Genomic DNA, 27,735 nt, shown 5'->3' on the forward strand with positions numbered 1-27,735 from the left:
TGTGCTCTGGAAACCGCTAAGCGTGTTGTGCCATTGTGTGCACTGGAAACCGCTAAGCGTGTTGTGCCATTGTGTGCACTGGAAACCACTAAGCGTGTTGTGCTATTGTGTGCACTGGAAACCTGTTAGAACCTTGCTGTTAGGTTTTTTTTCCTTTGCTGGTCACATGACCTTGTTGGCCTATTTAATCCTGCTCCGCCCTTCTGGCTTTGCTGGACTTCATTGTATATCTACTTTCTAGCTAGCCTGTGCTCTGTATCTAACTCTGTTAGTTTGCTTGGTCTACGGACCTCTATGTTCTATCTATTTTGTTTGTTCGTCTGTCTGCTACTATTTCTGTTAGGAGGTGTCCCATATTCCTCCCAGTCCTTAGTACTTGTAGGGATTCCCTCCTCACATCTATAGGTCTCCGTACAGACTAGATTAGGACTTTAGCAGGTCTGATCGCAGGATCAGGTTCCCTGTTACATCGTAGGGATTCAGCTGAGTCTTATAGTAGGGACAGATCTCCTCTCTTTCCTTAGCTTTGGTAGCAGAACATAACAGTAAGTCCAGCCTGCAAATTCTCTAAGGAAAGATTTTTTTTTTTTTTTTGTTCCATCATGGTGTCGGTTCAGGATTTGGCTAAACACCTGCAGGGACTCTCTCTGGAAGTGGCCGAGCTCCGTCAGCACGTGAGTAACTGTCCTGGAGCATATTTCTTGGAGCCTAAGGTATGTTTGCCGGATTTATTTTTTGGTGAACATCGAGAATTTTTTTCATTTAAAAATGCTTGCTTATTGTATTTTCGTTTGAGACCCAAGTCCTCTGGGGATGAATCCCAGCGCGTAGGGTTCATAATGTCACTTTTGCGCAAAGAGCCTCAGGAGTGGGCCTTTTCTTTGCAACCTAGTGATACATGCTTCAGATCAGTGGATAGTTTTTTTTCTGCTTTAGGACTATTATATGATGATCCTGACCGTGTGGCATCAGCTGAGACTGAGTTAAGACGTTTAAAACAAGGATCAGGTAATGTCGAAAAATATTGTACTCATTTTCGTCGTTGGTCCACTCAAACAGGGTGGAACGATTCTGCTCTGAAAAGTCTATTTCTTGCTGGGCTCAGTGAAAGGGTTAAAGACCTGCTAATTGCTTATCCTACACCTGAGGATTTGCAACAGGCTATGCAATTAGCTATACGGGTGGATAGAAGACTGCGTGCTAGGGTTAATGAGAGCAAATCCTCTGCTATGTCAGTTTCTGGTTATGATAATGTGTGTACTAACAGTGGTGAACCGATGGAGATTGGATCGGTGGCACCTCGCTCTCAAGAAAAAGACCGTCGTTTTTCAGAAGGCTTGTGTTTCTATTGCGGAAAATCTGGTCATTTGATTAAAGGCTGTGAGCTTCGTATGAAGAAAGAAAAAAAAAATGGTCAGTCACGCCCGTATTGCCTGTTTAAATTCCAAGGGTATATTTTTAGCTGCTTCCACGATTGCTCAGGAAAAATTAATGGAATTTCGGGTGTTTGTTGATTGCGGGTCTACACTGAATGTAATTGATGGGGGATTCGTGGAAAAACTCAATTTAAAACCTGAACCTTTATCATCCCCCATTGCTGTGGTTTCTGTGGATGGCTCCCCTTTGAAGAATATTACTCTCAAGGTCAGTGAATTTCCTCTCACTATTAATGGTGTTCACCATGAGAAATTGGATTTGGTAGTGTTGAATAACTTGCCTTCTCCAGTAATATTGGGTTTGCCCTGGTTAAAATTTCACAATCCTGTACTGGATTGGTCTACCAGTGAAATTAAATCCTGGAGCCATAAATGTTATGACAAGTGTTGTAACGGGCGTATTGCAGCTTTGGATAGGGGAGAATTGCCTGTTCCTATTCAGGATTTTTGGAGAGTTTTTTCTGAGAAGGAATCGCAGGTTTTGCCTCCCCATAGAGACTATGATTGTTCTATTGAATTTGTCCCTGGAGCGACTCTTCCTAAAAGTCGTTTATTTAACCTTACCATTCCTGAGAGGAAGGCTTTGGAGGAATACATACAGACAAGTTTGGCCGCCGGTCACATTAGGCCCTCTAAGTCTCCTGTGGCGGTTGGATTTTTTTTTGTAAAAAAAAAGGACGGTGGTTTACGTCCTTGTCTGGATTTTCGTGAGATTAACAAAATTACGGTACGCAATCCTTACCCACTGCCATTGATTCCTGATCTGTTTAACCAGTTATTGGGGGCCAAGTGGTTCTCTAAAATTGACCTTAAGGGGGCATACAATCTGTTGCGCATGAAGGAGGGTGATGAATGGAAGACTGCTTTTAACACTCCTGTGGGTCATTTTGAGAATCTGGTTATGCCTTTTGGTCTCACTAATGCTCCTGCATTTTTTCAGAATCTGATTAATGACATCCTTAGACCTTTGATCGGTAAAAATGTAGTTGTGTATTTGGATGACATTTTGATTTATTCGCCAGATCTGGAGTCTCATTGGCGGAGCGTGCGTGAGGTATTACAGTTATTAATGGACAATTCGCTTTTTGCTAAGCTGGAGAAATGTGAGTTCGCTGTACAGAGAATTAGTTTTTTGGGCTACATTATCTCCAGCAAAGGTTTTGAGATGGATCCGGTTAAGGTTCAGGCTGTGCAGGAATGGCCTAGGCCTATTGGTTTGAAATCGATACAGAGGTTTTTGGGTTTCGCCAATTACTACAGAAAATTCATAAAAAATTTTTCTAGTATTGTCAAACCTCTGACTGATCTCACCAGGAAAGGTGCTGATGCGGTTCAGTGGTCTTCTGAGGCCATTGAAGCTTTTGTGTATCTCAAGGAGAGGTTCACCTCTGCTCCCATCCTTATGCAGCCTGATGTTACTAGGCCGTTTTTGGTTGAGGTTGATGCTTCCTCTGTGGGGGTTGGCGCAGTATTGTCTCAGGATAACGGGGATGGATTACATCCCTGTGCCTTTTTTTCAAAAAAATTTTCGGAGACTGAACTGAATTACGATATTGGTAATCGGGAATTATTGGCTATTAAACTCGCATTTGAACACTGGCGCCACTTCTTGGAAGGTGCGGAATTTCCCGTTCAGGTTCTTACGGATCATAAAAATCTGATATATCTTGATGCTGCCAAGCGCCTGAATGCCCGTCAGGCTAGGTGGGCACTGTTTTTCTCGCGGTTTAATTTCTCCGTTACTTACATCCCTGGTACTAAGAATGTTAAGGCGGATGCCTTGTCTCGCAGTTTTTCTCCCATAGTCGGTGCTGAGAAAGAGGAAAACATTTTACAAGAAGGTGTTGTGATAGCTGCTTTAGACTCCGTTTTGGAAGATGAGATTCTTAAAGCACAGGAGAATGCCCCATCTAACACTCCTCATGGGAGGTTGTTTGTGCCTGGGACCTTTAGGAGAGATTTGTTTGTTGAGTGTCACGAATCTCGGTTGGCAGGTCATCCCGGAATCTCTGAGACCAAGAGACTGGTGGGTCGCAGTTTTTGGTGGCCTGGATGGCAGAAGGAAGTCATTAAGTGGGTGCGCCAATGTACTATATGTGCTAGATCTAAGTCCTCACATACTCCTGCTGCGGGGTTGCTTTGTCCTTTGGAGGTCCCCAGTGCTCCTTGGACACATTTGGCTATGGACTTTATAACTGACCTTCCCTCCTCTGAGGGTTTTACTGTCATCTGGGTGGTCGTGGACCGTTTTAGCAAGATGTGTCACTTGGTTCCCTTCGTCAAACTGCCCTGCGCTAAAACTCTCGCTAAGGCCTTTGTCAAGGAAATTGTCAGACTTCATGGCGTTCCTACTGACATTGTTTCTGATAGGGGTCCTCAGTTCGTGGCTCGTTTTTGGCGTGCCTTTTGTGACAGGTTGGGAATTCATTTGTCGTTTTCGTCCGGATATCATCCTGAATCTAATGGCCAGACAGAAAGGAAAAACCAGGATGTTGAGCAGTTCTTGCGTTGTTTTGTGGCAGACAATCAAGAGGGGTGGTCTGAGTTTCTGCCACTTGCCGAATTTGCTCTGAACAATCATACATCTTCTTCTGCTGGTTGTTCGCCTTTTTTTTGTTGTTCTGGGAGACATCCGTCGTTTGGGTCGTTCTCCAAGTTGGGATCTGCCGTGCCTGAGGAGGAGAATTTTTCCGGTGATTTGGAAAGAGTTTGGACGGATGTGCGTGGTAATCTTCAGGAGGCCAACAGAAAATCTAAAGACTACTTTGATAGGAAACGACAGGAGGTTTTGTTCGCTGTTGGTGACATGGTTTGGTTGTCCTCTAGGAATCTGCGGTTGAGGATTCCTTCTAAGAAATTGGGTCCCAAGTTTGTAGGGCCCTTTAAGGTGCTTCAGGTTGTCAACCAATCTGCTGTTAGGTTGGAGGTTCCTACCTCCTGGAGAATTAATCCGGTCTTTCATGTCTCTCTGTTAAAAAAAGCTGTTGTGTCGGATGGTGACGCCTCTGCCTCTGTTCCTCCGGTGGTGGAGGACGGGGAATATGAAATTTCTCGCATCCTTGACTCTAGACGGTATAGAGGTAGTTTGCAGTATCTTGTGGCCTGGAAAGGTTTCGGACCCGAGGATAACTCTTGGGTGAGGTCAGATGATGTTTCCGCGTCCAGACTTATCAGAGCGTTTCACAGGAGATTTCCTGATAAGCCTGGTCCTAGGGGATCCGGAGGATCCTCTTAGAAGGGGGGGTACTGTTAGAACCTTGCTGTTAGGTTTTTTTTCCTTTGCTGGTCACATGACCTTGTTGGCCTATTTAATCCTGCTCCGCCCTTCTGGCTTTGCTGGACTTCATTGTATATCTACTTTCTAGCTAGCCTGTGCTCTGTATCTAACTCTGTTAGTTTGCTTGGTCTACGGACCTCTATGTTCTATATATTTTGTTTGTTCGTCTGTCTGCTACTATTTCTGTTAGGAGGTGTCCCATATTCCTCCCAGTCCTTAGTACTTGTAGGGATTCCCTCCTCACATCTATAGGTCTCCGTACAGACTAGATTAGGACTTTAGCAGGTCTGATCGCAGGATCAGGTTCCCTGTTACATCGTAGGGATTCAGCTGAGTCTTATAGTAGGGACAGATCTCCTCTCTTTCCTTAGCTTTGGTAGCAGAACATAACAAAACCACTAAGCGTGTTGTGCCATTGTGTGCACTGGATACCACTAAGCGTGTTGCGCCTCTGCGTTTAACAGAAACCACTAAGCGTGTTGTGCCATTGTGTGCACTGGAAACCACTAAGCGTGTTGTGCCATTGTGTGCACTGGAAACCACTAAGCGTGTTGTGCCATTGTGTGCACTGGAAACCGCTAAGCGTGTTGCGCCATTGTGTGCACTGGAAACCGCTAAGCGTGTTGTGCCATTGTGTGCACTGGAAACCACTAAGCGTGTTGTGCCATTGTGTGCACTGGAAACCGCTAAGCGTGTTGCGCCATTGTATGCACTGGAAACCGCTAAGCGTGTTGTGCCATTGTGTGCACTGGAAACCGCTAAGCGTGTTGTGCCATTGTGTGCACTGGAAACCGCTAAGCGTGTTGTGCCATTGTGTGCTCTGGAAACCACTAAGCGTGTTGTGCCATTGTGTGCACTGGAAACCGCTAAGCGTGTTGTGCCATTGTGTGCACTGGAAACCACTAAGCGTGTTGTGCCATTGTGTGCACTGGAAACCACTAAGCGTGTTGCGCCTCTGCGTTTAACAGAAAGCATTAAGCGTGTTGTGCCATTGTGTGCACTGGAAACCACTAAGCGTGTTGTGCCATTGTGTGCACTGGAAACCACTAAGCGTGTTGTGCCATTGTGTGCACTGGAAACCGCTAAGCGTGTTGCGCCATTGTGTGCACTGGAAACCGCTAAGCGTGTTGTGCCATTGTGTGCACTGGAAACCGCTAAGCGTGTTGTGCCATTGTGTGCTCTGGAAACCACTAAGCGTGTTGTGCCATTGTGTGCACTGGAAACCGCTAAGCGTGTTGTGCCATTGTGTGCACTGGAAACCACTAAGCGTGTTGTGCCATTTTGTGCACTGGAAACCACTAAGCGTGTTGTGCCATTGTGTGCACCAAAAACCACTAAGTGTCTTGTGCCTCTGTGTGAACCAGAAACTACTAAGCGCATTGTGGCTCTACATGCACCAAAAAGTCCACATATTCTTTAAGTTTAGGCTTCTAAAGTATGTACACAACGCCATGTTGTGACTATGTTCTGATAAGACAATGCTGTAAAGTCGCGAAAATAGTCAAAGATGTATATCTGAGATTTTCTCCAGAAATAGAGCTGCTCTTATCTACAGCTTATGTCTGATATTGTAGCTCAGCTCCATTTATGAGAATAGGACTGTAATACCACACAGTGCCTGTAGACAAGGGTGGCACTGTTCTGTACCATCCATACTTTATAGAACGGAAATCTTCTCCAAAGAGTCTTATTTGAGATACATTCTTTCCATTTACATTGAAGTCTATGTATGATGTATAATATAACTATGCGGCATATAGTAATATACGCGGGGGAGGGGGGGGGGTTCAGAAATGTCCTCAATGTCAGATAAAATAATGAAATGTGACCAGGGCTTTAGAGATAAGGATTAGTTCTGTAGCACAGATCATGATATTTCATATTCTCGGCGCGTACGATGACTACGTGGAGCCGCAGTCGTGTCTATGGGGTTTATGAGCTGTTACATGCCATTATTATGCACCATTAGTTCCATTTCAAGAGACTGCCTTAAAGGGATTTTCTTATCTGTAGCAGCCGCATTAAGTTCTCTTTTAACAGTGGAAAGTTTTCTGTTTGTAAACGATCCCGGTAATGAGGGATCAGCAGCCGCTCCCTTTACAGCCGCCATCTGATTTATGAATTATGAGCGATCGCTATCTCCTGTGGCTTTAATGCGCTTTTACTGCTTATGAATTTCATCTCAGCTTCTTATCGGAGAAAAGAGAACATGGAAACACGACAGGTTTTTCTCATTTCAGCTAATGTTCTATGTAACGCGGCCAAAATACTTGGAAAGAAATTGAAATCCAAACTTTTTTTTTTTCTTTTTTTTTCCAGTGATGGGAATCTATAACGCGAAGGCAATGAAGGGATTGTTAAATCCAATTATTTTATAGTTATGGTTTATGCTCCACTCACATCCAGAGCTGATTATAAAAGAAACGCGGATATCCTCGGAAACAGACAGAAGTTTAGCGCCGCTCTCATGTCACCTAATGGTGCGTGACTCCTTGCAGAAGAATTGTGGATGCAGCTTTGGATGTGATTGGAGTACTTAAAGGGCTTGTATCAAAGTAGTAAAATGTCCCCTAGTTGTCCATAGGATAGTTGATAACTTACTAATCTCCTTATGGCCAACTGATGGGGCTTCAACCATGGGCGTACCCACCGTGGGGCAGGGCCGCACGCCGTACACCAGGGCCGGCGTCAGCACCCGGCGCACCCGGGCAAATGCTGGGGCCCTGAGCAGGCGGGGGGGGACCCTCACCATCGCGCGCTATGGTACCCGTGAGCGGAGGAGAGCGGTGTCAGCGCCCGCTCCACCCTGCTTGCTCAGGGCCCCAGCACCCGGCACAATACTTACCCCTCCCCGTGCCTCCGCAGCAGCTCCTGCATCCTCCGCGGCTGCTGCACTGTGACGTCTCAGGTCAGAGGGCGCGGTGACGTCTTTACACTGCGCTCTCTCCAGAGCAGTCACAGCGCAGAGCGGGATGAGGCCGGCGACGCTGAGGAGTCCGGAGCAGCGGCAGCAGGTGAGACATGAGGTGAGTAATTGATTTTTTTTATTGTGTGGAGGCCTGTGGCAGTATAAGGGAGGGGGGTGAGGTGGGGGTGTGTGACATCCTGCATGGGGCATTATAAGGGGGGGGTGTGACATCCTGCATGGGGCATTATAAGGGAGGGGTGTGTGACATCCTGCATGGGGCATTATAAGGGAGGGGGGGGTGACATCCTGCATGGGGCATTATAAGGGGGGGTGACATCCTGCATGGGGTATTATAAGGGTGGGGGGGTGACATCCTGCATGGGGCATTATAAAGAGAGGGGGGTGACATCCTGCATGGGGCATTATAAGGGAGGGGAGTGTGTGTGACATCCTGCATGGAGCATTATAAGGGTGGGGGGGTGACATCCTGCATGGGGCATTATAAAGAGAGGGGAGGGTGACATCCTGCATGGGGCATTATAAGGGAGGGGGTGTGTGTGACATCCTGCATGGGGCATTATAAGGGGGAGGGTGACATCCTGCATGGGGCATTATAAGGGGTGGGGGTGAGATCCTGCATGGGGCATTATAAAGAGAGGGGGAGACATCCTGCATGGGGAATTATAAGGGAGGGGGGTGTGACATCCTGCATGGGGCATTATAAGGAAGGGGGGTGTGTGTCATCCTGCATGGGGCATTATAAGGGGGGTGACATCCTACATGGGGCATTATATGGGGGGGATGACAGCCTGCATGGGGCATTATGTGTGGGGAACAGCCTGCGTGGGGCATCATGTGGGGGGAACAGCCTGCGTGGGGCATTATGTGGGGGGGAACAGCCTGCATGAGGCATTATGTGTGGGGAGCAGCCTGCATGGAGCATTATATGGGGGCCAGTATCCTGCATGGAGCGTTATATGGGGCCAGTATCCTGCATGGAGCGTTATATGGGGGCCAGTATCCTGCATGGAGCGTTATATGGGGGCCAGTATTCTGTATGGAGCGTTATATGGGGGCCAGTATCCTGTATCGAGAGTTATATGGGCGCCAGTATTCCGTATGGAGCGTTATATGGGGGCCAGTATCCTGTATGGAGTGTTATATGGTGGCCGGTATTTCGTATGGAGCGTTATATGGAGCGTTATATGGGGGCCAGTATTCTGTATGGAGCATTATATGGGGGCCAGTATCCTGTATGGAGCGTTATATGAGAGCCAGTATTCTGTATGGAGCGTTATATGGGGGCCAGTGTCCTGTATGGAGCGTTATATGGGGGCCATTATCCTGTATGGAGCGTTATATGGGGACCAGTATCCTGTATGGAGCATTATATGGGGACCAGTATCCTGTATGGAGCATTATATGGGGGCCAGTATTCTGTGTGGAGCCTTATATGGGGGCCAGTATTCTGTGTGGAGCGATTCGCCGGTTTCTGAGCTATCGTGGAATTTACAATAGATATCACTCACGTAATGTAAGAAGTGAAATCTTTGCATTGTACTATATATATTTCTCTTCGATATCTGTGACCATGGCTTGCCCCCCCCTAGTTTTGATCCTGGGTACGCCCATGGCTTCAACTAACATTGGCAATGGGGGTCCAAATGCAGAGGAGGTCGAATATGTGCACCCCCAAGCCCTTCATGTGCTATGTGTCTGTGGGAGAAAGCCAAAAGCTGGGCAATCTATTACAAAATCAGTCTGGCAGACTACAAGTTTGACCTCCGCTCCAATCAGGGAGCTCTATGGGGATCAGTCGGCGCCCAAGCAATCAATAAGAAATCGATGGATATGGGTTAACTTAGTAATGTGGAACCATCCCTTTAAAAGGTTATATTTTTAATAAAGGGATTTTTACTTCAACCCCTTTTTATTAGACAGCGGTGACAGACCACCTATTGCGATATATTTAAATGGCCGCCATGTAATACTATATTTCATAAAGGATATGAGCATCTTTAGGGAAATTTTTTTACTTAAATGTATGAGTTTCTGGCTAAAAATATTTTTTTTTACTTGGTTTAATAAAAAATTAGCACCTTTAATAAAAAAAAATTGTGTCTTAACACATTTGTTATTATCCTGTTTATTGCTTTGATGCAGAATGAGTTAAGTGATGCATGAATTAGACCTGAATTTAATACTATGTATACAGACTGCATCTTGACATCTGTAACCATGGCCCTCTAATCAGCATGTCCATTTATCTAATCTTACAGGTATCTCATCACCCAGCTCTCCAACTGTCTGAGAAATCTTACCTCCTCTGTTCACTAACCCAGTATGTTTGTAAGCGGACCCTGCATGACCCCGTTCACCACTTTTCTTTATGACCAGCCTGTTTTACTTTGCCTGTGCTTTATATCCTGCATCTGGATCAATTTGTCCTTATCTGACAAAGATGGGTCAGAGGCCTCTCCCCTCTACTTCACACCTGAATGCATTTGCTAGCATATATATTGTGAGTAGTGAGTCTTCTGATGTAGGTGTATCCGACAAGTGTGTTGCATGAATTAGACCTGAATTGGAACTGAAGGAAACTGGATAGCCAGGCAAAGTAAACAATGTTTGTTTATTTTGACTATCTCTCCTATAGTCCTCCACTTTCTACTAACCTCCCTAACCCCAACACCTAGTAAGGAACTGGTCATCTATCCCTCCACCCTCCCCATCCATCTCACCTCCTCCTCAGAACTATTTCTCAACATTCAATACTGTGTCCTCCAAACACAGAGAGCCACCTCATGCCCTCTCCTGCTCCCACCTGCTAACACTTTCTCTGCTCCTCCTCACTGACGACGATATCTCTCCAAATCCTGGTCCTCCTCACAACATCCCCACAGTCACTTCTACCTCTCATCCATGATCTATCACAAGCTCTCGCATCCTCTCTAACCTTTTACCCATCCGCCCAGCCCTTGCTTCCCCAGTCCCACTAACGAACTCTCTGGAACGCTCGCTCCATCTGCAACAAACTTTCCTACATCCATGATCTTTTCATTACTGACAAACATTCCTTCCTCAGCATCACCAAAACCTGGCTCACCCCCTCTGACACAGCCACTGCAGATGCACTTTCGTACAGTGGATTCCACCTTTCCCACACCCCCTGCCGCAGCGGCAAGCATGGTGGAAGAGTAGGTTTTCTCCTGTCAGGTAACTGCTCCTTCACCCAAATCCCACTGCCACCCTCCGTTTCTCTCTACTCTTTTGAGGTGCACTGTGTGCGTATCTACTCCCCCTCCAACCTCCAACTGCCTGTCATTTACTGCCCCCCAGGGCCAGCCATCACCTTTTTCGACCACTTCACCACCTGGCTACTTCACTTCCTTTCTGTTGACATCCCCACTATCATCATGGTTGACTTCAACATTCCCATTGACACTTCCCTCTCAGCTGTCTTTAAGCTTCTATCTCTCACTTCCTCCTTCAGCCTCACTCAATGGTCTTCCGCAGCCACTCACAAAGATGGCCACACTCTGGACTTCATCTTCACCTGCTTCTGTTTCCTATCTAACCTCTCCAACTCACCTCTCCCTCTTTCTGACCACAACCTACTTACTTTCGCTTCCCTCTGCTCTCCAGATCCACAATCCCTAATCCACAAACTTGCACACCCTCGCAGAAATCTGAAACACCTTGACCTACACTCACTCTCTGAATCCCTCCTCGCTCTTACAGATATAAGTTCCTTACACGATGCAGATGCTGCTGCCACTTTATATAACACCACAAGAGCTGCAGCTCTCGAATCGGCCATCCCTTTCACGCATACCAAAGCTCGCACACTCAACAGGCAACCCTGGCACACCAACCTGACTAAAGAAATGAGACGGGCTTCCAGTGTTGCTGAGAGGAGATGGAGAATGTCCCACTCCAACGAGCACTTCATCGCATTCAGTCCTTCACTACTTTCAAGTCCACACTCACAGCAGCAAAAGTAACATACTTCTCATCTCTCATATCCTCCCTGTCTCACAACCCTAAACAGCTATTCAACACTTTCAATTCTCTCCTCCGTCCCCCAGTGCCTCCTCCCTCCCCTCTCATCTCAGCCGAAGCCTTTGCCTCATTCTTCAAACAGAAGATTGACACCATCAGACAAAGCTTTTGCCTAAAGTCCCCACAACCCCTCCTCATATCTACTCAATCCTCCTCCTCCAAAATCAGTTTCTCCACCGTTACGAAAGATCAACATTCCTCTTTACTCTCCAAGTCTCACGTCACCACTTGCGAACTTGACCCAATCCTGATACCACCTCATCCCTAATCTTACCACAATCTTCATCCCAACCCTAACCCACCTTTTCCACCTGTCACTAACAACTGGTGACTTCCATACATGCTTCAAATGTGCCTCGATCACACCCATTCTCAAAAAGCCCTCCCTTGTCCCATCCTTTCTGATTAGCTATCGACCCATATTATTTCTCCCCTATGCCTTAAAAATACTGGAACAACACGTCCATTTTGAACTGTCCTCCCACCTCTCCTCCTGCTCCCTCTTTGACCGCTTACAAACTGGCTTCCGACTGCATCACTCCACTGAAACTGCCCTGACTAAAGTCACCAATGACCTACTAACTGCCAAATCTAAGCGACACTACTCTGTCTTCCTCCTCCTGGACCTGTCATCTGCCTTAGACACAGTGGACCATTCCCTCTTACTACAGATTCTCTCATCTCTCAGCATCACAGACTTGGCCCTATCCTGGATCTCCTCATACCTAACGGACTGGACATTCAATGTCTCCCACTCACACACCACCTCCTCATCTCGCCCCCTATCTGTCGCTGTCCCCCAAGGTTCAGTCCTAGGACCCCTGCTCTTCTCCATTTACACATTCGGCCTGGGAAAGTTCATAGAGTCTCACGGCTTTCAGTATCACCTCTATGCTGATGACACACAGATCTACCTCTCTGGACCCGATATCACCTCCTTACTAACCAAAATCCCACAATGTCTGTCCACTGTCTCATCCTTCTTGTCTGACAGATTTCTAAACCTTAATATGTATAAAACAAAATTCATCATCTTTCCCCCACCTCACTCAACCACCCAACTGACCATCAAAGTCAATGGCTGCCCACTCTCCCCAGTCTTGCAAGCTCGCTGCCTCGGGGTAATCCTGGACTCTGATCTCTCCTTCACACCACATATCCAAGCCCTTTCCACCTCCTGCTGACTCCAACTCAAAAAAATCTTCAGGATCCGCACATTCCTCAACCATGAATCTGCAAAAACACTAGTGCACGCCCTCGTCATCTCCCGCCTTGACTACTGCAACCTCCTGCTCTGTGGCTCCCCATTGCCCAGAGACTCCAGGTCAAGACCCTGGCATACAAAGCCATCCACAACCTGTCTCCTCCATACATCTGTGACCTAGTCTTCCAGTACTTACCTGCACGCAACCTCTGATCCTCACAAGATCTCCTTCTCTACTCCCCTCTTATCTCCTCTTCCCACAATCGCATACAAGATTTCTCCCGCGCATCCCCCCTACTCTGGAAGTCTCAACCCCAACATATCAGGCTCTCGCCTACCGTGGAAACCTTCAAAAGGAACCTGAAGACCCACCTCTTCCGACAAGCCTACAACCTGCAGTAACCACCGTCCCACCATACCGCTGCACGACCAGCTCTATCCTCACCTACTGTATCCTCACCCATCCAGTGTAGACTGTGAGCCCTCGCGGGCAGGGTCCTCGCTCCTCCTGTACCAGTCGCCGTCGCGTTTTTGTTCAAGATTTCGGTAATTGTTGTTGTATTATACCCCTTTTTCACATGTAAAGCGCCATGGAATAAATGGCGCTATAATAATAAATAATAATAACTGAGAATCCGTCAGTGAGCTGTTGCTGTAATGAGAATTTATAACTTTTTTATCAGTCTTTTTTAGAACTCCTGTGAGATTATTTATGACCACAAGAAAGTTTAGCTCAACTTTGATATGGTCGGGGCTGTGATCATGAAGAGGCCAAGAGGAACTTAGTAAAGGAAAGATAAAGAATTATAAACTATACAGTCAGAAGCTCACGATCACATCAAAGATGAGCTGAACTTTCTTATGGTCATTGTAAGCCTAAAATACATTCATTAAAGTAAAAAAAAATGTTCCCAAAAGTATCTATGTCCTTTAAAACCAATATTATTACAGTACAAGACATTCAGGTGCTGTGTATTGGGTAGAAATGTATTTTAGCTCCACACCTTTTGCATTTGAGCCAAATACAGGATTATTTTTCTACCCAAAGCTAAATGTGATAAAATAACTACTACTACTGCTACTAATAATAATCTTGTAAAACTTTTTCTAACACACAATTAATCATTCTATTTATATTACATGTCAGAAATGTTATATTTTCCTTTACGTTTAAGTTACAAATATTGAAAAAAAAAAATATCCAAAAAAATGCCCCAATATTTTATGTTTTATGGAAATAAAAACTATGGAAGTTTTTTTAAAATGCATTTTTCTTTAGGTAACAAAACTGTAATATTCTGTCCTCGCTCCTTGTAAACTAATGAAATTAAAAAAATGAAGATAAGAAACTTCAATAATGCCCAGATGTGACGGTGTACTGGACTCTCTTCCTGCCGGTTCTGGAACTTGTCCCTCTCGTCTATCGATGTTTCTCTGTCCGTTCGGAGCCTAAAATTAACACAATGTACAAAATAATTAAAGGAAAATCAAAGCCTAAGACAATTACTGTGATGAAACCTTGTAACAACCCAGTTGGAGGCCTCCATGCAATATCCTGATCCTCAAATCTCTGACGAATTCGCCGCCACATTCCTTCGAGCTTTTTACAGTCCGGCGGTTGCGCATTACAGGAAGTACCATTGTAATTTCCATTTGGTGTACCAGAATACAAAAATTCCTGTGGTTTGTCTCCGGGTAGACAAGTTCTCAGGCTATTTATAGTGAGTGGTTCATGCCAAATTAGATGGGTGAACATGTGCTCCTGTGAGGTGGGCGGCCGTAGCTGGGACCTACATGTTTGCTCTCACGTTTGTATTGTATCTGAAGCCATCGGCCTCGCTTATTCTGGTGGGAGTCATGGAGGGCTCGATTGTTCCACTTCAGAAAGGAAATATCAGAAATGATTGGATTCATTTATAAAGTTGTGTTCCATAATAACTGGAGACTCAGCCTGATCGTTGGGGTCCGACTACTGGGACTGGGCACTGCTAGTGGTATTGTGGCCGCCCCTTTATTCATTCCCTATGGTGCTGCTGTCGGCTCTTTCCGGTAACCCCATAGACAATGAGTGGAGCAGCAGTGGTCGAGCGTCCAGTCTATCGCTCCAATTGGTATAAGGAGTAAACATGCCCCGTTGGGGATAAAAATTAATCGGGTCCAGTGGTAGGACCACCGCCGATCAGCTAGCTATCACCTATCCGATCGATTTCCACTTGACAATCCCTGTGATGGACATGTATCTTGGTTTTAACTGTATCAATTATGTAACTGCTGTCTGTAACAATGTAACTAGTTTCTGGAAGTGTGGGGAGGTTCATAGTCATCCTACACATGGAGCACGGGGACTGACTGGAAGTTATGGAAGATAATACTGGTTCCAAATAAGATATCTTGTATCACTTATGCACATTATCTTATATATTATGTATCCAATCACTTGCACGACTGATACACATTACATATTGCTACTACAGTAGAATTCAGAGGTCGCGGATTCTCCAAATACATTGGACAGGGCTGAGTAATAAAAGACAGACGCCATATAAGTGATTAATGAGTAAAATCTACAATACGGCACTCAGAGCCGATAACCCCGCAGCTTATTAGGCTGGGAACCTAAGAATAAAACATCTGTATGGACGGCAGGAGCGTGAAACCAAGACACAGTCTCCTGTAAAGCAAAGCAATGGAAAAACTCTCTCATAAATCCTCCGAGCCGTCCATCCAGGCTTGTAGGACATGGCAGGATTTTGGCTCTCCCTTGTTCAGAGATTCCTTATTTTGTCAGTGTAAAATTAATCAAAATTCAAACCTTGCGGAGGTAAAAATAACAGGACGGGGGGGTGACGGGGGGGACGGGGGGACGCGGCTGCGGTGAGATCCAGGATCCGCTCTGGCGCTAGCACAATCGAGGGATATTTTTAGCCCTGGGGACCCTCATTGGCTGTTTTTGAACTTGAAATATTCCCGGATTATTATTTTTTCTTCCCTTCCATTGCGGTTTCCTAAAACAACGGAGCATTTACTAATCTTGGATTGGCTCGTGTCGTGAATGAAGCAGCTATCGGGAAGATGGCGTTCTCCGCCTTTGAAATGATTAATGTCCGTGTTTTGTCGATGCTCAATATAGGAATCTTTTGCTTCATGCTAATAGATGAGATCACTGTTAAAACAGCCGGTCTGGTACAGTATTTGGAAAGGCGGAATGTGTGTGGTATGGAAGTAGTGAGACAACGCACAGAATATTCCAGGAAAACACCACCATGACCTTGGGCTCGTAGGACGTGGCCTTAACTACAACTCCTAATATTTTCTGATAGCAAAGAATTTAGGAAGCTGAGTTGATTTGGGTACGAGCAGCATCAACCGTCTGGTCTCGCAGGGGCTCAGCTATGGCATACAATGGGTGAGTCCGGCAATGGGCACACCGCTTTCTTACAATGTATCCAATGGTTTGGACCAATGTAAATAGTTTAATGAAACTATAGAGGAGCAAATGGATCTATCTGATATATATATATAAAACACACCTGCTAGCGGGGCATCCAAAGAGGGGCTAATGGGGGCATCTACTCCTGCACCAAATGACTCCTGCCTGGATCAATTAGGCAGTTAGTCAAGAAAAGATTACTGAAAAGTCAGAGCTAATCTTATGTGCCATGGGATCTCGAAGAGCAAAAAAACACATACAATGAATATAATTACCTTCATAGAATCAGAGGATGGAATATGGTGGATGCGGACTAAGTTAAATAGCACCATTCATTTCCACCGTGATTTAAAGACACCATCATCTCTGTCCCCATAGGAGCTCACAATCTAAATTCCTCATCAGTCTTTAACGTGTGGGAGGAAACCTATGCCAAAACCCACAGGAAGAACTTGTGAACTCCTTGCAGATGTCGTCCTTCCTTAGTGGATTTGAACCCAGGACCCTGGTGCTGCAAAGCAACAGTGCTGACCACTGAGCCACTGTGCTGTCCTATATATAGTACAGAGCTAATCACTGAGCCACCGTGCTGTCCTATATATAGTACAGTGCTAACCACTGAGCCACTGTGCTGTCCTATATATAGTACAGAGCTAATCACTGAGCCACCGTGCTGTCCTATATATAGTACAGTGCTAACCACTGAGCCACTGTGCTGCCCTATATATATAGTACAGAGATAATCACTGAGCCACTGTGCTGCCCTATATATATAGTACAGAGCTAATCACTGAGCCACTGTGCTGCCCTATATATATAGTACAGAGCTAACCACTGAGCCACTGTGCTGCCCTATATATATAGTACAGAGCTAATCACTGAGCCACTGTGCTGTCCTATATATATAGTACAGAGCTAACCACTGAGCCACTGTGCTGCCCTATATATATAGTACAGAGCTAATCACTGAGCCACTGTGCTGTCCTATATATATAGTACAGAGCTAATCACTGAGCCACTGTGCTGTCCTATATATATAGTACAGAGCTAACCACTGAGCCACTGTGCTGTCCTATATATATAGTACAGAGCTAATCACTGAGCCACTGTGCTGCCCTATATATATAGTACAGAGCTAATCACTGAGCCACTGTGCTGCCCTATATATATAGTACAGAGCTAACCACTGAGCCACTGTGCTGCCCTATATATAGTACAGAGCTAATCACTGAGCCACTGTGCTGCCCTATATATAGTACAGAGCTAATCACTGAGCCACTGTGCTGCCCTATATATATAGTACAGAGCTAACCACTGAGCCACTGTGCTGCCCTATATATATAGTACAAAGCTAATCACTGAGCCACTGTGCTGCCCTATATATATAGTACAGTGCTAACCACTGAGCCACTGTGCTGTCCTATATATATAGTACAGAGCTAATCACTGAGCCACTGTGCTGCCCTATATATAGTACAGAGCTAATCACTGAGCCACTGTGCTGCCCTATATATATAGTACAGAGCTAACCACTGAGCCACTGTGCTGCCCTATATATATAGTACAGAGCTAATCACTGAGCCACTGTGCTGCCCTATATATATAGTACAGAGCTAATCACTGAGCCACTGTGCTGCCCTATATATAGTACAGAGCTAATCACTGAGCCACTGTGCTGTCCTATATATAGTACTGTGTTAACCACTGAGCCACTGTGCTGTCCTATATATAGTACAGAGCTAATCACTGAGCCACTGTGCTGCCCTATATATAGTACAGAGCTAATCACTGAGCCACTGTGCTGCCCTATATATAGTACAGAGCTAATCACTGAGCCACTGTGCTGTCCTATATATATAGTACAGAGCTAATCACTGAGCCACTGTGCTGCCCTATATATATAGTACAGAGCTAACCACTGAGCCACTGTGCTGTCCTATATATATAGTACAGAGATAATCACTGAGCCACTGTGCTGTCCTATATATATAGTACAGAGCTAATCACTGAGCCACTGTGCTGCCCTATATATAGTACAGAGCTAATCACTGAGCCACTGTGCTGCTCTCTATATATATATATATTTACAGTACAGACCAAAAGTTTGGACACACCTTCTCATTTAAAGATTTTTCTGTATTTTCATGACTATGAAAATTGTACATTCACACTGAAGGCATCAAAACTATGAATTACCACATGTGGAATTATATACTTAACAAAAAAGTGTGAAACAACTGACAATATGTCTTATATTCTAGGTTCTTCACAGTAGCCACCTTTTGCTTTGTTGACTGCTTTACACACTCTTGGCATTCTCTTGATGAGCTTCAAGAGGTAGTCACCGGAAATGGTTTTCACTTCACAGGTGGGCCCTGTCAGGTTTAATAAGTGGGATTTCTTGCCTTATAAATGGGGTTGGGACCATCAGTTGTGTTGTGCAGAAGTCTGGCGGATACACAGCTGATAGTCCTACTGAATAGACTGTTAGAATTTGTATTATGGCAAGAAAAAAGCAGCTAAGTAAAGAAAAACGAGTGGACATCATTACTTTAAGAAATGAAGGTCAGTCAGTCCGAAAAATTGGGAAAACTTTGAAAGTGTCCCCAAGTGCAGTTGCAAAAACCATCAAGCGCTACAAAGAAACTGGCTCACATGAGGACCGCCCCAGGAAAGGAAGACCAAGAGTCACCTCTGCTTCTGAGGATAAGTTTATCCGAGTCACCAGCCTCAGAAATCGCAGGTTAACAGCGGCTCAGATTAGAGACCAGGTCAATGGCACACAGAGTTCTAGCAGCAGACACATCTCTACAACAACTGTTAAGAGGAGACTTTGTGCAGCAGGCCTTCATGGTAAAATAGCTGCTAGGAAACCACTGCTAAGGACAGGAAACAAGCAGAAGAGACTTGTTTGGGCTAAAGAACACAAGGAATGGACATTAGACCAATGGAAATCTGTGCTTTGGTCTGATGAGTCCAAATTTGAGATCTTTGGTTCCAACCACCGTGTCTTTGTGCGACGCAGAAAAGGTGAACGGATGGACTCTACATGCCTGGTTCCCACTGTGAAGCATGGAGGAGGAGGTGTGATGGTGTGGGGGTGCTTTGCTGGTGACACTGTTGGGGATTTATTCAAAATTGAAGGCATACTGAACCAGCATGGCTACCACAGCATCTTGCAGCGGCATGCTATTCCATCCGGTTTGCGTTTAGTTGGACCATCCTTTATTTTTCAACAGGACAATGATCCCAAACACACCTCCAGGCTGTGTAAGGGCTATTTGACCAAGAAGGAGAGTGATGGGGGGCTACGCCAGATGACCTGGCCTCCACAGTCACCAGACCTGAACCCAATCGAGATGGTTTGGGGTGAGCTGGACCGCAGAGAGAAGGCAAAAGGGCCAACAAGTGCTAAGCATCTCTGGGAACTCCTTCAAGATTGTTGGAAGACCATTTCCGGTGACTACCTCTTGAAGCTCATCAAGAGAATGCCAAGAGTGTGCAAAGCAGTCATCAAAGCAAAAGGTGGCTACTTTGAAGAACCTAGAATATAAGACATATTTTCAGTTGTTTCACACTTTTTTGTTAAGTATATAATTCCACATGTGTTAATTCATAGTTTTGATGCCTTCAGTGTGAATGTACAATTTTCAAAGTCATGAAAATACAGAAAAATCTTTAAATGAGAAGGTGTGTCCAAACTTTTGGTCTGTACTTTATATATATATATATATATATATATTTCTATATATATATATATATATATATATATATATATAGTTAGTATAGAGGTAACCACTGAGCCACCGTGATTACATATATATAGTACAGTGCTAACCACTGAGCCACCATGCTGCCCTATATATAGTACAGAGTTAACCACTAAGCCACCGTGCTGACCTGTATATAGTACAATGCTAACCACTGAGCCACAGTCCTGCCCTATATATAGTACAGTGATAACCACTGAGCCACCATACTGTCCTATATATAGTACAGAGCTAACCACTGAGCCACAGTGCTGTCCTATATTTAGTACACTGCTAACCACCGAGTCACCTTGCTGTCCTACATATAGTACTGTGCTAACCACTGAGCCAACCATACTGCCCTATATATAGTACAGTGCCAACCACTGAGCCACCGTGCTACTCTATATATAGTTCAGCGCTAACCACTGAACCACTATGCTGCCACAGCCATTTGCAACCTTCAATATTCCTTCAGAGCATAAAAGTCCTTAAAAACGGACAAAGTTGTGAACCTCGAATCCAGTGGGTTGATTTTCAGAATGCTCGATCACATAAAAACCAGCTACTGCTACAAAATATAATACTGATCTGATTTACCCAGGAGAACGTTCCCAGATCTGTATGTTCCACCAATCTTCTAATGCCAATTTATTATAGAACTAAATGATAACATTCTGGCTCGCAAAAGCCACCACTAGAGGGAGCCAATGTATCAACAGTGTTTGGTCATCTCCTGAGCTCCCCCTAGTGGTTGCTGTAGTCAGATAGAATTTTCTCCTGTAACTTCATGTTTATGCTGGTAATTAGAAGCTGTGTATAAGAAAAACTGATCTCCGACCCCTATAAAGATATATGGAGAATTATATTAACACAAAAAATGTATTAAAAAAAATAGGTGCACGATAACTTTGTTAATTATCCTGCGCTATTTCACGCTGTGCAATTATTTTTGGGAAGGTGAAATATTTTATAGCCTGGTTTTTAGCATATATTTATTGCCTCTTTAAAATAAATTATGCACACGTGAACATGTGGTTGAGATAACACTACAAAAAAAATAATAGAAAAAAAAATGCTGACTTGGCCTTGGTAAGCGATACATTGCGCGCTATATTTTTCATCCCCTTCAGCTGGTTTTAATCATGTAATAAGACAGAGGGTTTAACAAAATCTGGAAAATAAAGAAACGTTTCCACGGTGTAATGATTTTTTGGCAAAGTCACATGATCACCCCAGTGTTGTGAGCACATAAATCACTCAAAACTCAAATTGCTAATGTGTTAAGACGTCGTATAATGCATAGGGGATAAAGCGAAAATAGCATAGAATAAAATATCAGATTTAAAAAAAAATAAAAATCTGCTGAATTGTATAAGATTATATCTTCTGTTGAACTTGTAGGTTACTTCCCCCAAAAATATACTACAAGTGCATTAAAGGACATAAATAGAAAATTTAGAAATTAATAATAAAATTACATTTTATTTCCGCAAATTGAACTCAAATATAAATCAATCAATTAATCAAAAAACAACAATAAAACTAATTTATTAAACTAAACAATGAAATAACTCTAAAATGTTAAAATATATTGATTCCAAAAAATAATAAATAATTAAAAAGATGACATAAAACATGATTACATTCACTAAATCCATAAAATAAAATTAAAAATCAATAATGTTTTTTAACTAAAATAATAAAACAATAAATAAGTAAATCAACACTGATCATTTTGATGCTATAAAATATATATAAACTAAATAAAGAAAATAATTAAATTAGTTTTAAAATTAATACTCTGTTATATTTTGGTAGATTTACGAAACTTTTTAGACAGAGTAAAGTTAGACTGGACCGTTTTAAAGTGTATCACAGAGGCTCAGGCTGTTTGGTCATTTGGTGCATCTGTCCAGTGTCCGGTTGGCATCACTTACTGGTTGCTTTACTTTGTGCCAGAGATTTGCCCCCTAAATTTTGTTGCAATATTAGCGAATGGTGTCGCACCTCTAGTATCAACCATTGTCACAGCCTCTTTACATTGAAATCATGCCCCCAAGTCGGAAAAAAGAGTTTAAAACAATTAATAAAAGTTTTCTAATGTAGGTATGTTTGACAGTTTTTTTGGTGCAATTTAAGCCTTAATTCCGGCATATTTAGCTCAGTAAGTTCCCCCCCAATATCTCTTTTCGCTGTGCTAATATCTCAGTGTTCTCCATATACAAATAATGCTGATGTTTCCCAGTTTTTACACTATTGGCGCATAGTAACAGGTTGAGGTTTCCTACTGAAAACTTTTCAGCTTTGTTGTGTAGACTCAGCAGTCATCTCGATATCATTAAAAGACAGGATACTATGTAACAGACGACAGCTGAGATGGATTCTTAGATGAGACAGTGTAGCCGCCTCCTATGTTATAAACCTGTGTGCCTCTCCTCTGCTTCTTGCTGCTCCTTGGGGGCAGGATTGCACTTTACCTATTCCTGGACACTGAGTTATTCTATGGACACTTTTCTGTCATTTTATCTCCCATTCACACTTTGCTTCAGTGCCTAACAGACGAGGCTGAGAATTAATGCGCTCCTCCTATTTGTTTGCACCGAGAGACGACTTTTAAATAACAAAAATACATAAATAACTAAAGGAATTAAGATACAAAACAAAATGATTTGACTCCTACAGATGGAAATCAAATGATTGAGGCTAAAATTAAATAGAAGAGACAATCCCTGTAAGATTCTGCTGGTCTTTCTGTCTGGAGGGATGATCCTACCCATGATCATTCCTCCTGAGCTGCCTCCTCTAGTTTACCACACAGCGTGTTAATGGCTCCCACATGGTGGAACCACCTGAAGGTCGATCCTTCTCTTCAGCTGCCAAAACTAATACAACGATCAGTGAATCTTTTATTTTGGGAAGGATTCCTTCATGTGCCTGGTTCACGAGATCACGGATGATATTCTCATTGCAGACCACGTAGCAGTCGGCCGCTTTCTCCTCCGTGATGTGTTTATTAGAAAGTGACTTCAGGCCGACGGCCAATGTTATGGCTTCTTTCTGTTAGATTTTTTTTTTTTTTATTCTTCTTTAATGAAAAAAATTATCTCAAAATTGCTTAACATGTTTTGACTTAGCAGAAACAATTCCTCTGGTTTTACACTCGATTAACAATGTAAGGAAAATATGAAAAATATTCAATTGGGAGAAATCAGATACTAAAGTGAAAGATGCTGATAGAGGAGAGGACTCCTTAATCAGGGCCATTATCAAATGGCTGAAAAGAGCAGCACCAAGGAATATCTCTCTCTCTTTCTCTCTCTCTTTTACTCTATTCTCGCTCCTTTCCTCCCTGCCCACCCCTCCTTCTCTCTCTCCCTCCTTCCCTTCATTCTCTCACCCCTCCATTTTCTCTCTTTCTTTTACTCTCTTTCACTCTCCCCTCACTCTTTCACTTCCATCCCTATCTTTCTCGTTCCCTTGCTCTATTTCAATCTCCCTCTCTCTTTCTCATTCTCTCTCTTAATCCCTCTCTTTCTCTATCTCTTCCACTCTCTTTCTTTTTCTCTCTTTCACTCTTCCCTTACTCCTTCCTTCCCTACCCCTCTCTCTCTATCTCATTCTCTCTCTTAATCCCTCTCGTTCTCTCTCCCTCCGACCACTTTCTCTCTTTCTCTATCTCTTCCACTCTCTTTCTCTTTCTCTCTTTCACTCTTCCCTCGCTCCTTCCTTCCCTACCCCTCTCTCTCTGTCTCATTCTCTCTCTTAATCCCTCTCGTTCTCTCTCCCTCTATCCACTTTCTCTCTTTCTCTTTCTCTTCCATTCTCTTTCTTTTTCTCTCTTTCACTCTTCCCTTACTCCTTCCTTCCCTACCCCTCTCTCTCTGTCTCATTCTCTCTCTTAATCCCTCTCGTTCTCTCTCCCTCTATCCACTTTCTCTCTTTCTCTTTCTCTTCCGCTCTCTTTCTTTTTCTCTCTTTCACTCTTCCCTCGCTCCTTCCTTCCCTACCCCTCTCTCTCTGTCTCATTCTCTCTCTTAATCCCTCTCCCTCTCATTCTCTCTCCCTCAGTCCCTTCCTCTTTCTCATCTCTCATCACTAGACATAAATTATTTTGATTTCCGTAGCTTTATCCCTCTGTAGTGACACTTTTATATGGTTCCCCTTTATGTCAATGCCGACCCCCATACTGACTCAACATTTGAGTTCTTTGGGTAAATTCCAAACTTTTATAAAATAATTCACCTGTACCTATCCAGTATCTTTCTGAATCTTATTGGAGGCAGCTCTGATCTCAGTCCTTTTGAGATATGTTTAGTTGTCATCACAAACGTTTCTAAGTTTGTTTTTTTTCATTAGCCATGCGTTACTGCAGCCTCCTGGGGTCTCCATAGTTCAGCTTGGCTGTACTTCTTCCTCATTTTCATTTTATTCTTCTGGCAAATTAAAGCAGATTTGTCACCAGATTCCACAATGCAAACTGCACACATATACATTATTAAATAGGTCTCATGAACCTGGTGGAGCAGGTGTATTTACTTTGAAAATCCATGTTAGAGCGAATATGTGATACTTTTTTAATGTTTAAACTCAATCTCCACCCACCTGGCCGAAGTGACAGCTTCTCATCATCCCTCTTCCCTGCAGCTATCCCTGCTGAATCACTGCTCGCCCAGTCTGATGAACGAATCCTCACTGGCCCTCTTCCCTGCTGAATCCCTGCTCGCCCAGTCTGATGAACGAATCCTCACTGGTCTTCTTCCCTGCTGAATCCCTGCTCGCCCAGTCTGATGAACGAATCCTCACTGGCCCTCTTCCCTGCTGAATCCCTTTGCGCCCAGTCTGATGAACGAATCCTCACTGGCCCTCTTCCCTGCTGAATCCCTTTGCGCCCAGTCTGATGAACGAATCCTCACTGGCCCTCTTCCCTGCTGAATCCCTTTTCGCCCAGTCTGATGAACGAATCCTCACTGGCCCTCTTCCCTGCTAAATCCCTGCTCGCCCAGTCTGATGAAAGAATCCTCACTGGCCCTCTTCCCTGCTGAATCCCTGCTCGCCCAGTCTGATGAACGAATCCTCACTGGCCCTCTTCCCTGCTGAATCCCTGCTCGCCCAGTCTGATGAACGAATCCTCACTGGCCCTCTTCCCTGGTCGCTCGGTCTGATGAACGACTTCTCACTTTCCCTACTTGCTCATTTAAATATTAGGATTATGTAGCCATTCTGAAATGGAATTTCACTGTAAGTATTACTGTCTCATCAGGTCTAACAGATCTATGTAATACTGCATACAGTTAATATCTGGTGACAGATCTGCTTTAATGTTAGCTAAGAAGGAAAGTAAACCGGCTTAAGGGTCACTCCGCAGATGGGTAAACAAGAACTGGGGTCTCTCGCCAGGAGCAAGTTGGGTGGCAATGTTTCCTAGCTTTTAAGAAACTTGTTTGGAGTTGTCATATCCCAAAAAAATGGACAGCCACAGAATAGATATAATGTATTTCCAATGTGCAACAAGTAAGTGTTTCAGCCCTCTCTTTATAAGCTGGAAAAGCTTCAGATTCTCTCAATTGATCCTGTAATATACTTTTTATTATTTAAGTAAATTTAAAAAAAATATATTACTTTATCAACATTTTAAAAACAATTGTTTTTAATTTTTGTTGAAAAAAAATGTTGCTTTTTATATCTCTTTACTAGATGTTTTGGTTCCCAGCATTTTTTTTACAGCCAGAAAAGCAATAGTACTAATTATCAAACTTTACTGCAATGAAGAGTTCAAAGTCTCATGAGCAACGACGCTAATTAATTCAGTATTTCTACTCACATTTTCATAATTACCAAAATCAGTTTTAATTTTGGATCGTTGTTAAAATCTTTCAATATTCCTTCATGACAGGTTAGGTCCCAATAGTAGAATCCACACTTGTGGAGCAGAAACATTCCCAGAAATGACCATTCAGGTATAATATAAGTTCTGTCCTCTTTATGGTCAGTTTCCTGCCAAATCATCTCGCACCCCCCCCAAAAAAAAAACAAATAAACAAAAAATATTACTTTATCAATCAAGATATTGATCCTGTAATATACTTTATTATTTAAGTAAATTAAAAAAATATATATTACAAACAAACAAATAAACAACAAATATTACTTTATTAATCAAGATTTTAATTAAAAAAATATCTTACTTGGAATCTTCCTATTTTTAATTCTTTCTAGATTTTTTAAATTGTAAAACTTTTTCAGCAGAGAAAGTAGTCAATTCCTTTCACCTCTATTACTTTTGTGCTGACAAGTTCAAACTTTTTTTTTCTTAGTCTACTCCGTTTTCATGATTATATTGGGTGATTCTGGATTTTAGAACTTTTTCAGACTCTTTAAACTTTGGTCACCTTCAGTTTAATTATTTATTCTAGTTTGATACATTGTATCATGTTGGTATTCATTAACATTGACACTGGTTGACATATTTCCATATTTTGGTTTATTTTTACCAGGAAACTTGGGTTCTATCACAGGTTCATGATTATCTAATCTACAAACAAATAGCAGAACTGACTATTCATGAACTTACAATTGTAATAATTACCGGTAATTAAAAAGCACATTTCAAAAATGTTCATGGTTCTACTTGAAAGCTTTGAATTCTTGCACTTTATTGGCTGGTTAAAGCTTTAGCATCCAGTCCCACCTGCCGTCTGGGTGATGGCAGGTTCGTCATTATCTTTTTGGCTATTTATTTACATTTTGATTAGATTCTTATAACAAAACACAATAATATTTTGATACATTGTACTGGTAAGGTTCCAGCACTGTCTACACACTGTTAACTTCTCTTGCTCCTGAAATCACACGTTTGTCCAACTCCATGCAAAATAGAAATACCATTGAATACAATGAATTAGTCAATTAGTTGCTTTTGGGTTTAGGTTCATTTAGCTCAAGAGATGACCAGACCCATTACTTGATCATCTGGTGGACACTCACTAACAGACCCAAACTCTCACGTTTAAAACATTGGGAGCTAAATTTGCAGACAATCACCAGATTTTGTTTCTTATGGGCTGATTCGTGATTTCATGAGTGCGGTGAAAACAACAATCATTGTCTAAATAGATGGAGGAGGCACTAGGATCTTTTCTTCTGGTGGACCCAAGGAACCTCAGCTGAACAGATCATATTAAACTATTGATCTCTCATCCAGCCAATCAAATTTTCTAGAAAACCTATGACATCACTAAAGCACGATGACTTCATACAACCTCTTGATTATAGACTTATATGATGAAACACTGAACTTAAGTGTACCTCTAAGGGAGGAGATTATTTTCAGACTCTTTCTTAGTCTTGTAGACTGTGTACCGGGGTGGTCTCCGTAAGAGAATGAGAAGTCCTAATTTTCTGAGCAGCCATGTTAAACCTAGCAGCCATCTTGTTCAGAAGTTTGAGAACTGAGTTTTGCAGCTAATGAGATGCATGTCCTACACACGTCCACAATGGAGCGATAAAATGATGTCAATGCCATTAGCAAGTATGGTTAGTATACACAAAGGTTAATGGGAACAGCTGCAGGTCATTGTGAGAGTAAATAAGTGGTGTTATAGGGTAGTAAATAATGTTATTGTAATTGTGGTATAGAAATTAGGACAATATAGTTGTCAATATGTCG

This window comes from Phyllobates terribilis, unplaced genomic scaffold (assembly GCF_046119375.1).
Source record: "Phyllobates terribilis strain yellow unplaced genomic scaffold, ASM4611937v1 Scaffold_9__5_contigs__length_417890890, whole genome shotgun sequence".
In the NCBI taxonomy this organism is placed as follows: domain Eukaryota; kingdom Metazoa; phylum Chordata; class Amphibia; order Anura; family Dendrobatidae; genus Phyllobates; species Phyllobates terribilis.